The sequence below is a fragment of the Pan paniscus genome, chromosome X (genome assembly GCF_029289425.2).
Source record: "Pan paniscus chromosome X, NHGRI_mPanPan1-v2.0_pri, whole genome shotgun sequence".
In the NCBI taxonomy this organism is placed as follows: domain Eukaryota; kingdom Metazoa; phylum Chordata; class Mammalia; order Primates; family Hominidae; genus Pan; species Pan paniscus.
Genome location: NC_073272.2, coordinates 15016596 through 15027500, shown reverse-complemented (window position 1 = coordinate 15027500; position 10905 = coordinate 15016596). Strand labels below are relative to the sequence as shown.

General features: G+C 41.4%; 1 long non-coding RNA gene across 2 annotated transcripts in view; it reads left to right on the top strand.

The window, feature by feature from the left end:
• The window catches only part of LOC134729767 (uncharacterized), a 14618-nt gene extending 3941 nt beyond the window's left edge, over positions 1-10677 (top strand). For both annotated transcript variants that reach the window (XR_010111190.1, XR_010111189.1), the window contains exons 3-4: positions 3771-3875; positions 8464-10677. This is a non-coding gene — a long non-coding RNA (uncharacterized LOC134729767). The remainder of the gene's footprint in view (positions 1-3770; positions 3876-8463) is intronic.
• Positions 10678-10905: the final 228 nt, after the last annotated feature.

Below are 10905 nucleotides of genomic sequence, written 5' to 3'. Positions count from 1 at the left end.
GAACTTTACTGAGGAGAAGGTTCGTTGTTTTTAGTAGGATCTCAAGGAGTTCCACGAGCCCCTCTGAACCTAAGACCTCTGCATTAGAAATATCATTCAGCTGCTTTAAGAAAGAAAAGGATTGCAATCCTGGTGTTGGTGCTTGAGAGTGGTGTGATCACTAGCAAACATCAACATTTCTGAGCTCCTCATCTGTAAAACGGTAGCAATGACAATACCTACCACATTGTGCTATCATAAACCTTCACAGTAATTATACCTGTGGATACATCTAAGAGAGCCTGGCACAAGGGGGCTGCTCAGGATGTGCAGACTGCCCTGGGGAGGGGGCATCAGTTCATCTTTTGGATGTTTGAAAGTCTTGTCCTTTATTGAATGTGTCCTGAACAACTCATCTTCTGTAGGGGAGATCGAACACAAAAACAGACTCTTATACTGCTAAGAATAGATATGTTTTACAAAACACAAACTGAAATTAATGTTCTTAGAATGTCTAAGTAATTCCTTGAAAAAATCTTCTTTTTACGCTACAACTAATAAAACTAATTTAATAAATTCAAACTCCTCTCCTAATAATTTGATACTATCCTCAATCCCTGGCTTTGGGTGTTAATGTGTTTTCTTTCTCCCTTCCCCTCCCTTAACCTCCCCTCCCCTAGCCTCCTCTCCTCTCCTCTCCTCTCCTTTCCTCTCCTCTCCCCCTTCCCCTCCACTCCCCTTCCCTTCCATCTCCTCTCCTCTCCTCTTCTCCCCTTCCCTTTCCTTTCTTTTCTCTTCCTTTCAGTCTTGTTCCCAGATAGTCTGAGTTTAATGAGAAATGGCTACCCCAGGGCACCACTACCTATCCAACTGGGCAAACAAGGAACTACGGTATCATCGAAACCATTTTCTTTCCTACCCATGCCCACCCTTCCATTGAGTCCATATCACTTCCTGACCATGGCAGCTCCCTAACACAATTCTTCCACTGTCTTTGCTCTCTCTTCTAAATTACTACCACAGCCTCCTCCTAAGTGGCCCCCTGCATTCATCCGCCTACCTGCCCCCCCACAACATCATTTACTGATTCTCAACACTGCTGCCCAGGTGATCCTTTCATACTGCCAATCTGATTAAGCCACCCCTTGTAGAAATGCTTTGATGGCACCTCTGCATAAAAGCTACGATGTCAGCAGAGACAATTGTGTAATCTGGTCTATACTTTCCACTCTGGAATTATTGCCTACCGTCGTCTCCCCCTTTCAGAGGTGTTTCCCATTCTTGAACATGCCAAGCTCCCTCGGGCCTCAGGATCTTTGTACAGGCTGGTCCCTCTACTTGGAGGACTCTCTACCACCACCTCCTTCACCTGCTAACACCCAACAATCCTTGATGTTTTAAGGCAAATGTGGTGTCCTCAGAAGCATTGTATCTTAACCTCCTACCCACAGATTAATTGCTTCTGTCAAGACAGTCATAGCACTTATCACAATTATACATTTGCAGTTATCTGATTACTGGATTATAGTTGATCTCACCCAGTAGAGTGGAAATTCCATGAGGGCAAGGGCTTTGTTTTTGCTTTGCTTTTTGTTTTGTATTGCCAGCGCCTTACAGTGTATACAGGCATATAATTCCAGAAAGAAAGAATGCTAAATTCATCTATAATGCTAAACATGGTAAAAAATATGACACTAAACTTACCTAAAGAAGAAAAACTACCATTGAGAGATTTGCATCAGTAGACCTCGAAGAGTGGTCCTCAGACACCTGGTGGTCTGAGAGAACTTTTTAGGTGTTTCATGAAGTTGAAACTATTCTCATAGTATCTCGAACATGATATTTGTCTTTTTCACTGGGTTGATATTTGCACTAATGTTGCCAAGCAATGGGGAGTAAAACTGCTAGCACCTAAGCATGAGCCAAGGTGTGCTTCACCATTATACACTTGAAGGACAAAACGAATGCCAAAGTTATTACTCTTACTAAATTTCGGAGCACACATTTTTAAATTCTGTGTGACAGAACAAGAAGTACATCTGAATCATTTCAATTGCATACCAAACTTCATATATTGTCTCAAGGACAAGCATTCAGTGACTGATTGAGGTGAGGTGCCACTGTTTGAGTTGCCAACTAAACTAGCTGCTGTTTTCATGTAACACTATTTTAACTTGAAAGGACAACTGACAACTAATGATTATTCAGACTTGGAGGCTAGGCAGACATTTTCTCAAAATGAACGATACAAGTCTGTCACTTTAAGGAAAACGATTGACAGTATTTGGTGCAAATAATACAATTTGAGTTTTCAAGTGACAATTAAAATTTAAGAAAACTTGAATCTGCCCCCAGGAGCTTGATAGCTTTACAACCCTTAAAGACTTCTCTAATGAGATCCGTGGTATTAATGAGTATGATGCTAAAATATTGTATGAGGAAAATCTGCATAGCTCAACAAACCAATATATTCCTAACAACCAACATGATGTTACAAAATTGTGCATGGGTAAAGGATACATTCAAAATGCAAGATGTGCCAATGGGTTTTAATGTAACAGATTATGAAAAATACAACAGTATGGTTTCAAATCTCACAATGCATCTTTTCTTTAGGAAACCATCACTTGCGATTTGGCATAGTATCAAAGATGAGTATCCACAGCTATCTAAAAAGGCTATCAAGATACTGTCCCCATTTCTAAATACGTATTTGTTTGAGGCTGGATTTTCTCCATATTTCTCAACCAAAATAATGTTTCACAATATATTGAATACAGAAGTAAAGGAAACAAAAATATTTCACTCAAAATTTCTTTCTTTGTTTTCTTTCTTTCTTTCTTTCTTTCTTTCTCTTTCTCTGTTTCTCTCTCTCTCTCTTTCTTTCTCTCTTTCTCTTCTTTCTTTCTTTCTTCCTTCCTTTCTTTCTTTCTTTCTTTCTTTCTTTCTTTCTTTCTTTCTTTCTTTCTTTCTTTCTTATTTCTTTCCTTCTTTCTTTCTCTTTCTTTTTGAAACAGGATCTCACTCTGTTTCCCAGGCTGGAGTGCAGTGGCACCATCTTGGCTCACTGCAACCTCCACCTCCCAGGTTCAAGCAATTCTCATGCCTCAGCCTCCCGAGTAGCTGGGACTACAGGCACACACCACCACACCTGGCTAATTTTTGCATATTTAGTAGAGATGGGGTTTCACCATGTTGGTCAGGCCAGTCTCGAACTCCTAACCTCTGGTGATCCACTGGCCTCGGCTTCCCAAAATGCTGAGATTACAGGCGTGAGCCACCGCACCTGTCCCCAAAATATGTTTATTTGATATATTTCAAGGTGGCCATTCAGAGGGACTGGAAACACGCAGATAGCTAAAAAGCTGCTTTTTGTGGGGGAGATTTGCATCTGTGGAGAAAAATCTACATTGGCGAAATACACAGCCAGGCTTTCTCTGCCCCCATGTCCCTTGTCCAGATCTAGGAAGAATTGGCTAGAGAGACTGAGAGTCTGACAGCTTTGGGGGCCTGACAGAAACATATTTTTTTCTGAGAGCTGCTACCTGTGAGGTTTCATCTGCATAACAAGACTGCATTTGCTAGCCAAGCCTCTCCTTTTCTCTCCTCTCCATAACCACCCTTGCTGTGCTACAAGCCTCCTTTCTTTCTATAAACTCAAGATGGTATTAAAGCATCAACCATCTGGCCCTTTCTTTGAGTTTCCATATTTTGTATGACTCCTATGTGCACACTGATAAATTTGTATGCCTTTTCTCCTATTAATCTACCTTTTGTCGGTTGATTTTCAGTGAACCATCAGAAGGTGAAGTGGAAGTTTTCCTTTGGACCCTGCAGAAGCAAATATGAGAATCCAACTGCTTCTATTTAGGCAGGCACTGAAGAGACAGCAAAATGTAAGACAATGCCATTCTTCTCAATAAATTTATTTTTTAATATAGAAAATAGTTATTTTCATAAAACACACTTTTATATTGACACACATTAGGTTATTGTGGTTTTTAAAGAATAAATATTTAAAAATTTTTTCTCGGTTTTAATTTCTAATACAGTGAGCACCAATTGATATAATCCACATAAACACAAACTCTTTGCCATCCTCCATGATTCTTAAGACTGTAAATGATTCCTGAGGCCAAAATGTTTGAGAATTGCTGACTTTCATTATAAAGATTTCCATTTTAACGTTTTTGAAATTGCTGATAGTATTAGAAAGAATACAAATATAAAGTAACCAAACCGTAGAGTCTGTAGAGGTGGGAAAGCAGATATACCTCACTTATTTTATTTTATTTTCAAGACAAGGTCTGGCTCTATTGCCCAGGCTGGAGTGCAGTGGCACAAACTTGGCTCACTCAAAACATGGCTCACGCCATGTTGCCCAGGCTGGTCTTGAACTCCTGGGCTCAAGTGATCTACCTGCCTTGGCCTCCCAAAGTGCTGGGATTATAGGCGTGTGCCACCATACCCGGTCCTCACTTATTTTAGTAATAACTCTCTTAAGTAAAAAAATCTGACAGTATAAATTCTAAAGCAAAAGAGCTGAGAACAGAGTCACTCATATGCACCTGTTTACAAACATAGGAGTAGTATCCAATGACCAATTACCATGTCCAAATGCCTGTTTCCAAGTATGCATAACATATAGGTGAGGGAAAAATGTCAAAAGCATAAATGTTAGTAGAAGGACAACTCTGATTCCTTTGAACTGTTTGATTACTAGTCTGTAATTACTAATCACTAGTTCAAGCACATTTTCACTCTTGAAAGAAAGTGATCTGACAAGACTGGATCAGGGATGTGCTACTCTTATAACTGCCCAGCAGGTTCCTTCACCTTGCCCACTGCCTAGACAGAGCCAATTTATCAAGATGGGGGAATTGCAATGGAGAAAGAGTAATTCATACAGAGCCGGCTGTGCAGGAGACCAGAGTTTTATTATTACTCAAATCAGTCTCCCTGAGCATTCCGGGATCGGAGTTTGTAAAGATATTTGGCGGGTAGGGTCTTGGGAAGTGGGGAGTGCTGATTGGTGGGGTGAGAGATGGAATAACAGGGGGTCGAAGTGAGGTTTTCTCGATGTCTTCTGTTCCTGGGTGGGATGGCAGAAATGGTTGAGCCAGATTACCGGTCTGGGTGGTGTCAGCTGATCCATGGAGTGCAGGGTCTGCAAAATATCTCAAGCGCTGATCTTAGGTTTTATAATAGTGATATTCCTCGGAGCAATTTGGGGAGGTTCAGACTCTTGGAGCCAGGGGCTGCATGACCCTTAAACTATAGTTTCTAATCTTGTAGCTAATTTGTTAGTCCTGCAAAGGCAAACTGGTCCCTAGGCAAGAAGGGGGTCTTTTCGGGAAAGGGCTATTATCAGTTTTGTTCCAGAGTCAAACCATGAACTGAATTCCTTCCCAAAGTTAGTTCAGCCTATGCCCAGGAATGAACAAGGACAGCTTAAAGTTTAGAAGCAAAATGGAGTTGGTTAGTTCTGATCTCTTTCTCTGTCATAATTTCCTCAGTTTTAATTTTTGCAAAGGTGGTTTCACTGTTTGTTATGTTATTCTGTGTGTTTTCTATCCTTGAAATATTTCATGAAAATATAACAAAAGAAGCAAATGGCGTTGGTAAATTGGGGAACGGAAGGATATTCAAAGTGGGAACAGACTATAGCCATACCACCCTGAATGTGCCCGATCTCATCAAAGTAGAAATAGAAAGGTAAAGAAGACTCTCAAACAATTTTTTTTTTTTTTTGAGGCAGAGTCTCACTGTCACCCACGCTGGAGTGCAGTGGCGCTATCTTGGCTCACTGCAAGCTCTGTCTCCTGGGTTCAAGCAATTCTCCTACCTCAACCTCCTGAATAGCTGGGACTCCAGGTGTGCGCCACCACGCCTGGCTAATTTTTGTATTTTTAGTAGAGATGGAGTTTCACCATGTTGGCCAGGCTGGTCTCGAACTCCTGGCCTCAAGTGATCTGCCTCCCTCAGCCTCCCAAAGTGCTGGGATTACAGGCATGAGCCACCATGCCTAGCCTCAAACAATTTGATTGTAATAACATTTCTTCTTTACCCACATGCTTTTATAATTTTTTCCAAAACCATAATGGCCTGCTTGATCTTATGCTCGAGCAGGGGAAGACATCAGAGAACCTTAGATGCCAAGTTCCCAGCACTCTGCGTGGGGCCCTTCCAGGGAATTCACTGCACAGTTCCTTCAAGCCTACAGCCCCGCTCCCTCCACACGTGTCCCTACCCCAGCAACTATTTTTACCTAAGAATTGACTGGTAAAGGAAGCCTGCTCCCTCCAGGGGCAAAGATCTGGTTTCCTGGCAATGCCAGCAGAAAGACAATGGCCCCAGAACACACACTCTCTACTTTAGATACAGGTTTTGGCTTTGAGAACTTCTACCCACTTCCCTCTACAGAGATGGTCAAAGAACTTTTATATTTTGTGGTTGGTGAAGATAAAGACAGGAGCTGATAAAAATTCCACTTTAGCACTTTTAGCTATTAACCTTATTACTGTCCCAAATATTTTCTTGGGGTGTTTGTTTTATTATGCAGCATTTTATTTTAGGGAAAATTAACATATAACGAAAGACACAAATCTTAAACATATCATTCAACGTGTTTTGACAAATGCATACATACCCCACCACCTAACCCAGACTTCTGTGAAAATGAATCTTTACCTTCACTCCAAAAAGTTTCCTCTTGCCCCTTCCTTCCCAGCAAAAAAATCACAGCCCCACTCCCCTTTAGAGGCAACCACTGTCTGATTTTTCCGTCTTTTTGAATTTTGAAGTGTATCTGGGAACTGGGCAGGTAGGAGGCAAATTTCTCAGAGTTCTTATTCATTAAATGAGTTGAACAGTGGGTTAATCCAAAGGGGCTCTGCTCAGTCTCAAAATGGAGGCCAAATTTTCAGAAGTGGGCTTTTGATTAAGGGCTAGCTGAAATGTGTTTTCCCCAGAGTCGCTTCTGCTTTCCTGGACATCACCCTGGTGCTATATTCAGGAGATGTCAGTGCTTAAGGAATAGGGAAGGAAAAAAAATAGCTAAGTATCAATATCAAGACTCAAAAGTTTAAAAGCTAGTTTTTGCTTGGAGCTCATCATTTTTATGTTTATGTTTTATATATCAAAAGGCTGCAGACAGGGGATCTAAATTTTAAACCTAGCCCAAGCTTGGACTGGCTATGACCTTGGATAAATTACTTCCCATCCCTGAACTTCTTCCAGCTAAAAAGTGAATACCACTGTATTGATTTCCACTGTAAATCTGGTAGCTAGGGTATTTGGGGTGATGGCTCGTTTATGTTTGTTCAGGCTTCTTCAGCCTCAAGGAAAGAAAGTGATCCTAGCCCAAGATGTTTAACAAAATGAGAGCAAACTCCTTCTATCACAGTGCAAAAGGTGTCCAAGAGAAAGTTCAATGACAAAATTCACTGTAAAGTTAAGGGCCACTTCATTGGCAGGGGGTAGGGGGATGGAGCTGGTGATAGTCTCCAAAATGTTCCAGAATTTTATTCATCATGAAATAAATCATGTTATTTCTATTTCCTGTCAGATTGTTTTTCAGCTGTCATTATTCATAAATATGCAAAAAGCAATGCTGCCTCCCCACCCCTGCTGAAGTCACTTCTGTGTCATTTTTGTTCATTAGACTGTTTAGGACAGATTCATTTTTATTTGGTTTGTACAATAAAATAGCTACCAATGGTAATGCCTCTCAAACAGTACATTGTTCCCAAAGAATCACACACCAGAACATTGAGGGGGCTGACTTCTGTGGTGGGAAGTCAGCCGCGCCATTTGTTCTAACAGAAACCAGCTCTCCCTGTGAGCAAGTCATTCTCCTTGGCAGCCCAGAGCGTCTCCGTTCTTTCTATGTTAGAATCTTGAGATCCTGTGGGGCCTCTGCTTCTATCCCTTCTCTTTCTCACTTCTCTCCTGCCCACGAGGATTCAAGTACAGCCTCCTTGTAAAATAAAAATAAAAAAAAAACCCAAAAGAAACTACGATCAAAAAGTCAAATAAGCAAACCCCAAGGTCTAGAAATACTTTCCCTCCTCTCTGGCTGAATTTGCATCTTAGCGTACTCTGGGATAGGAGGGACGCTCATCTGAATGCACGTCTCATACCTTTGTTGCCTCGCTGTACTCTGCAAACCTGTGGGTGGATCGTGGTGAGTGTCCAGGTCTGAGCTGGGGGCTCCAGTCCTCGTTCCATGGCTGGAATTTGAGAAAGTGGGCAGACTGAGGAGGGATTTAGGAGCTCCAGATTGTAATTCCTCTTCTGGGGTGAGAAACCTCCATTTCCTAAGCATCAATGTCCTGAGCTGGAACTCCAGCTTGTAATTCCTACTCTAGGGTAAGAAACCTCTATTTCCTAAGCGTCAATACCCTGAACTGGAACTGGGAAATGAGGACCGTGGGTTTGTAGATCTTCTCTTCTCAGCCTTTAATGCATATCATTCTCACCTAGGGATCTTGTGAAAACGCAGATTCTGATACTACAGGACTTGGGTGAGGCCCAAGAATCAGCATTTCTCACACGCTGCTCACAGCTGCCAGAGGATGCTGATGCTGCTGACGCTGCTGGTCTGTGGCCCATGCTTTGAAGAGCACATTCTGTGGCCAGGCATGGGTGAGGTGCTTGGCTTTTCAAAATCTCCTGGAATTCTCACAAAATCCAGCAAGGCTGGTATTATCTGTATGTGATACAGAAAGAAATGTGGACTCAGAGAGGTCAGGAGAGTGCCCGATGTCACACAGCTAGAATCTGAACTCCGGAGTATCTGGGTCCTCAGCAAGTGTAGAATGAATGAAATGAGTGCCTCTCAGAATGGAATCCCCAGTCCAGTGGCATCAGCATCACCTGAGAACGTGTTGGAATTGCAAATTCTCGGGCCCCATCTCAGATCTATTCGGTGAGAAACTTCGGAGGGGCACCCCCTCCCCAATCTATAGGGTATACAAGTCACCCCCTCAGGTGATCCTGGTGAATGTTCAACTGTGAGAATCACTGAGTCAGACCATTGCTTTCAGACTTCCACGTGCACATAAATCACCTGGGGATCTTGTTAAAATGCAGATTCTGATTCAGCAGGCACGGGGTATGGCATGAAACTGCATTTTCCACAAACTTCCAGATGATGCTGATACCGCTGGTCCAAGATCACACTTTGAGTAGCAAGGAATTGGATGATCTTGCCCTCTAGTTGGATGACTGTTGGGTTATCTGTGGGTACTATTCTTCACATGCAGATGGAGGTGGGAGAAGGAAGCAGAGAATATTCCGAAATTTAAGTGCAGAACCAGCTGAAACCAGAAAACTTCAAATTCAACCTAAAAGGTCTGGGATAAGCAAAAATACAATTAAAAAAACACCAAAAGACAAGATATGCAGTTGCTTCAAATAGAAAATTCTGTTGAGGTCAGCATTGCCCTCAGAAAGTGGAGGTATTTTTTCTGCAAAGACCTCATTTTCTGGGATTCACAGCCTCACTCCATCTTTTCTCTGGGAGTGACCCTATCAGTTCATCTTCTCTCTGAAATAGTATATGCAACCAGCTGGTTTGCTGTAATGAAATAATTCCTGGGCCCCAAAGAACATGCAGCTCCACGGAGTTCCAAGTTCAAGTCTATTATTCACTTCAGTACAGAGGAGAAACAGTCAAACTGGCAGTATGTCACTTGCAGTGTGATTCCAAGGTATGCTGAGAAATGTGCTTGGCTTGGTGTGACCTGGTTTGGCTTGTCCTCCTCACTGTCACATGAAGCCAACATAGCCAGAATCCATATGATACTTTCCCCCAAGAAAGCCCTTTCTCTCTTGCAGAGATAAGGGGGCCTTATCCTATGCACTTCAGTTGATATTTTTCCAGCCAATGCCGGATTTTCCCTCTGGACTTGCTGTACCTCTAAAACCTGTTTCCTTTGCAACCCCAAGCCCAAAACTTTGCAAAATCAGGCATAGTAAATAACACAAACCTGATTTTACTATGACCTCCCTCTTTTGGACATTAATCACTATTTACCTTGAATTTTCTCTTTGCTTAAATGGCTGCCCACTGTCTTGTGTCAACTGGTAATTCTGCGAGATCAAAGGGAAGAGGAGAAAGCCGTCATTTTATATTTGGGTAGATTTGCAGTATGAAAACATGGCTAATCCAGCATGCTATCCTGAGGCCCAAAAACATAAGATGAGGATAAGAGAGGTAGTTTGGGGCGAGCCACTCATAGGACATTTTGTTGCCCATCTCAGGGGAGGTTCCTAGTTCATTACTCCTGGGTGTTAGGTGCCTGGCAGTTGGGAATCAGGTGTAATTAACCTTTGTTTTCTCTTTTGACTTGGTACAGTGCCTTAGACATACCTGGTAGGCACTTAATAAATGTTTATTAATAAGCTAATTTCCCTAGATCACATTTTTTTCCTGTTTTATTTTGATTTTTTTCTACTTTTGCTTTTAGAGATCACATTTTTATATCTGAATTATTACTTACCCAAATTAACACTAATATTTATATGATGCTTTGAATTGAGGTATTCACTAGCACTAAATAATATTTCATTGCCTGGATGTATCAATTTATCTATTCACCCACTGAAGGACATCTTGATTGCTACCAATTTCAGCAATTATGAATAAAGCCGTCATAAACAACTGTAAAAAATAAAATAAATTGAAGCATTTGCTAATTCTTGCTTTCCAAATTTTGCTTTGCATCTATAATGATCAACTCCTTTTCCATTTTCCACCTACAACAAGGAATATTATAATCACTTTTCACTATTCCCGCTGACAAATTCTTATAAAGGGAAAATAAAATAAAGTTGCAAGTCTAAATTTTAATTTCATGAGGAACTCAAAATTTGGAACTCCCAAATCTGATAAAGCATTTGACAGTGACAGTGAATATGGTA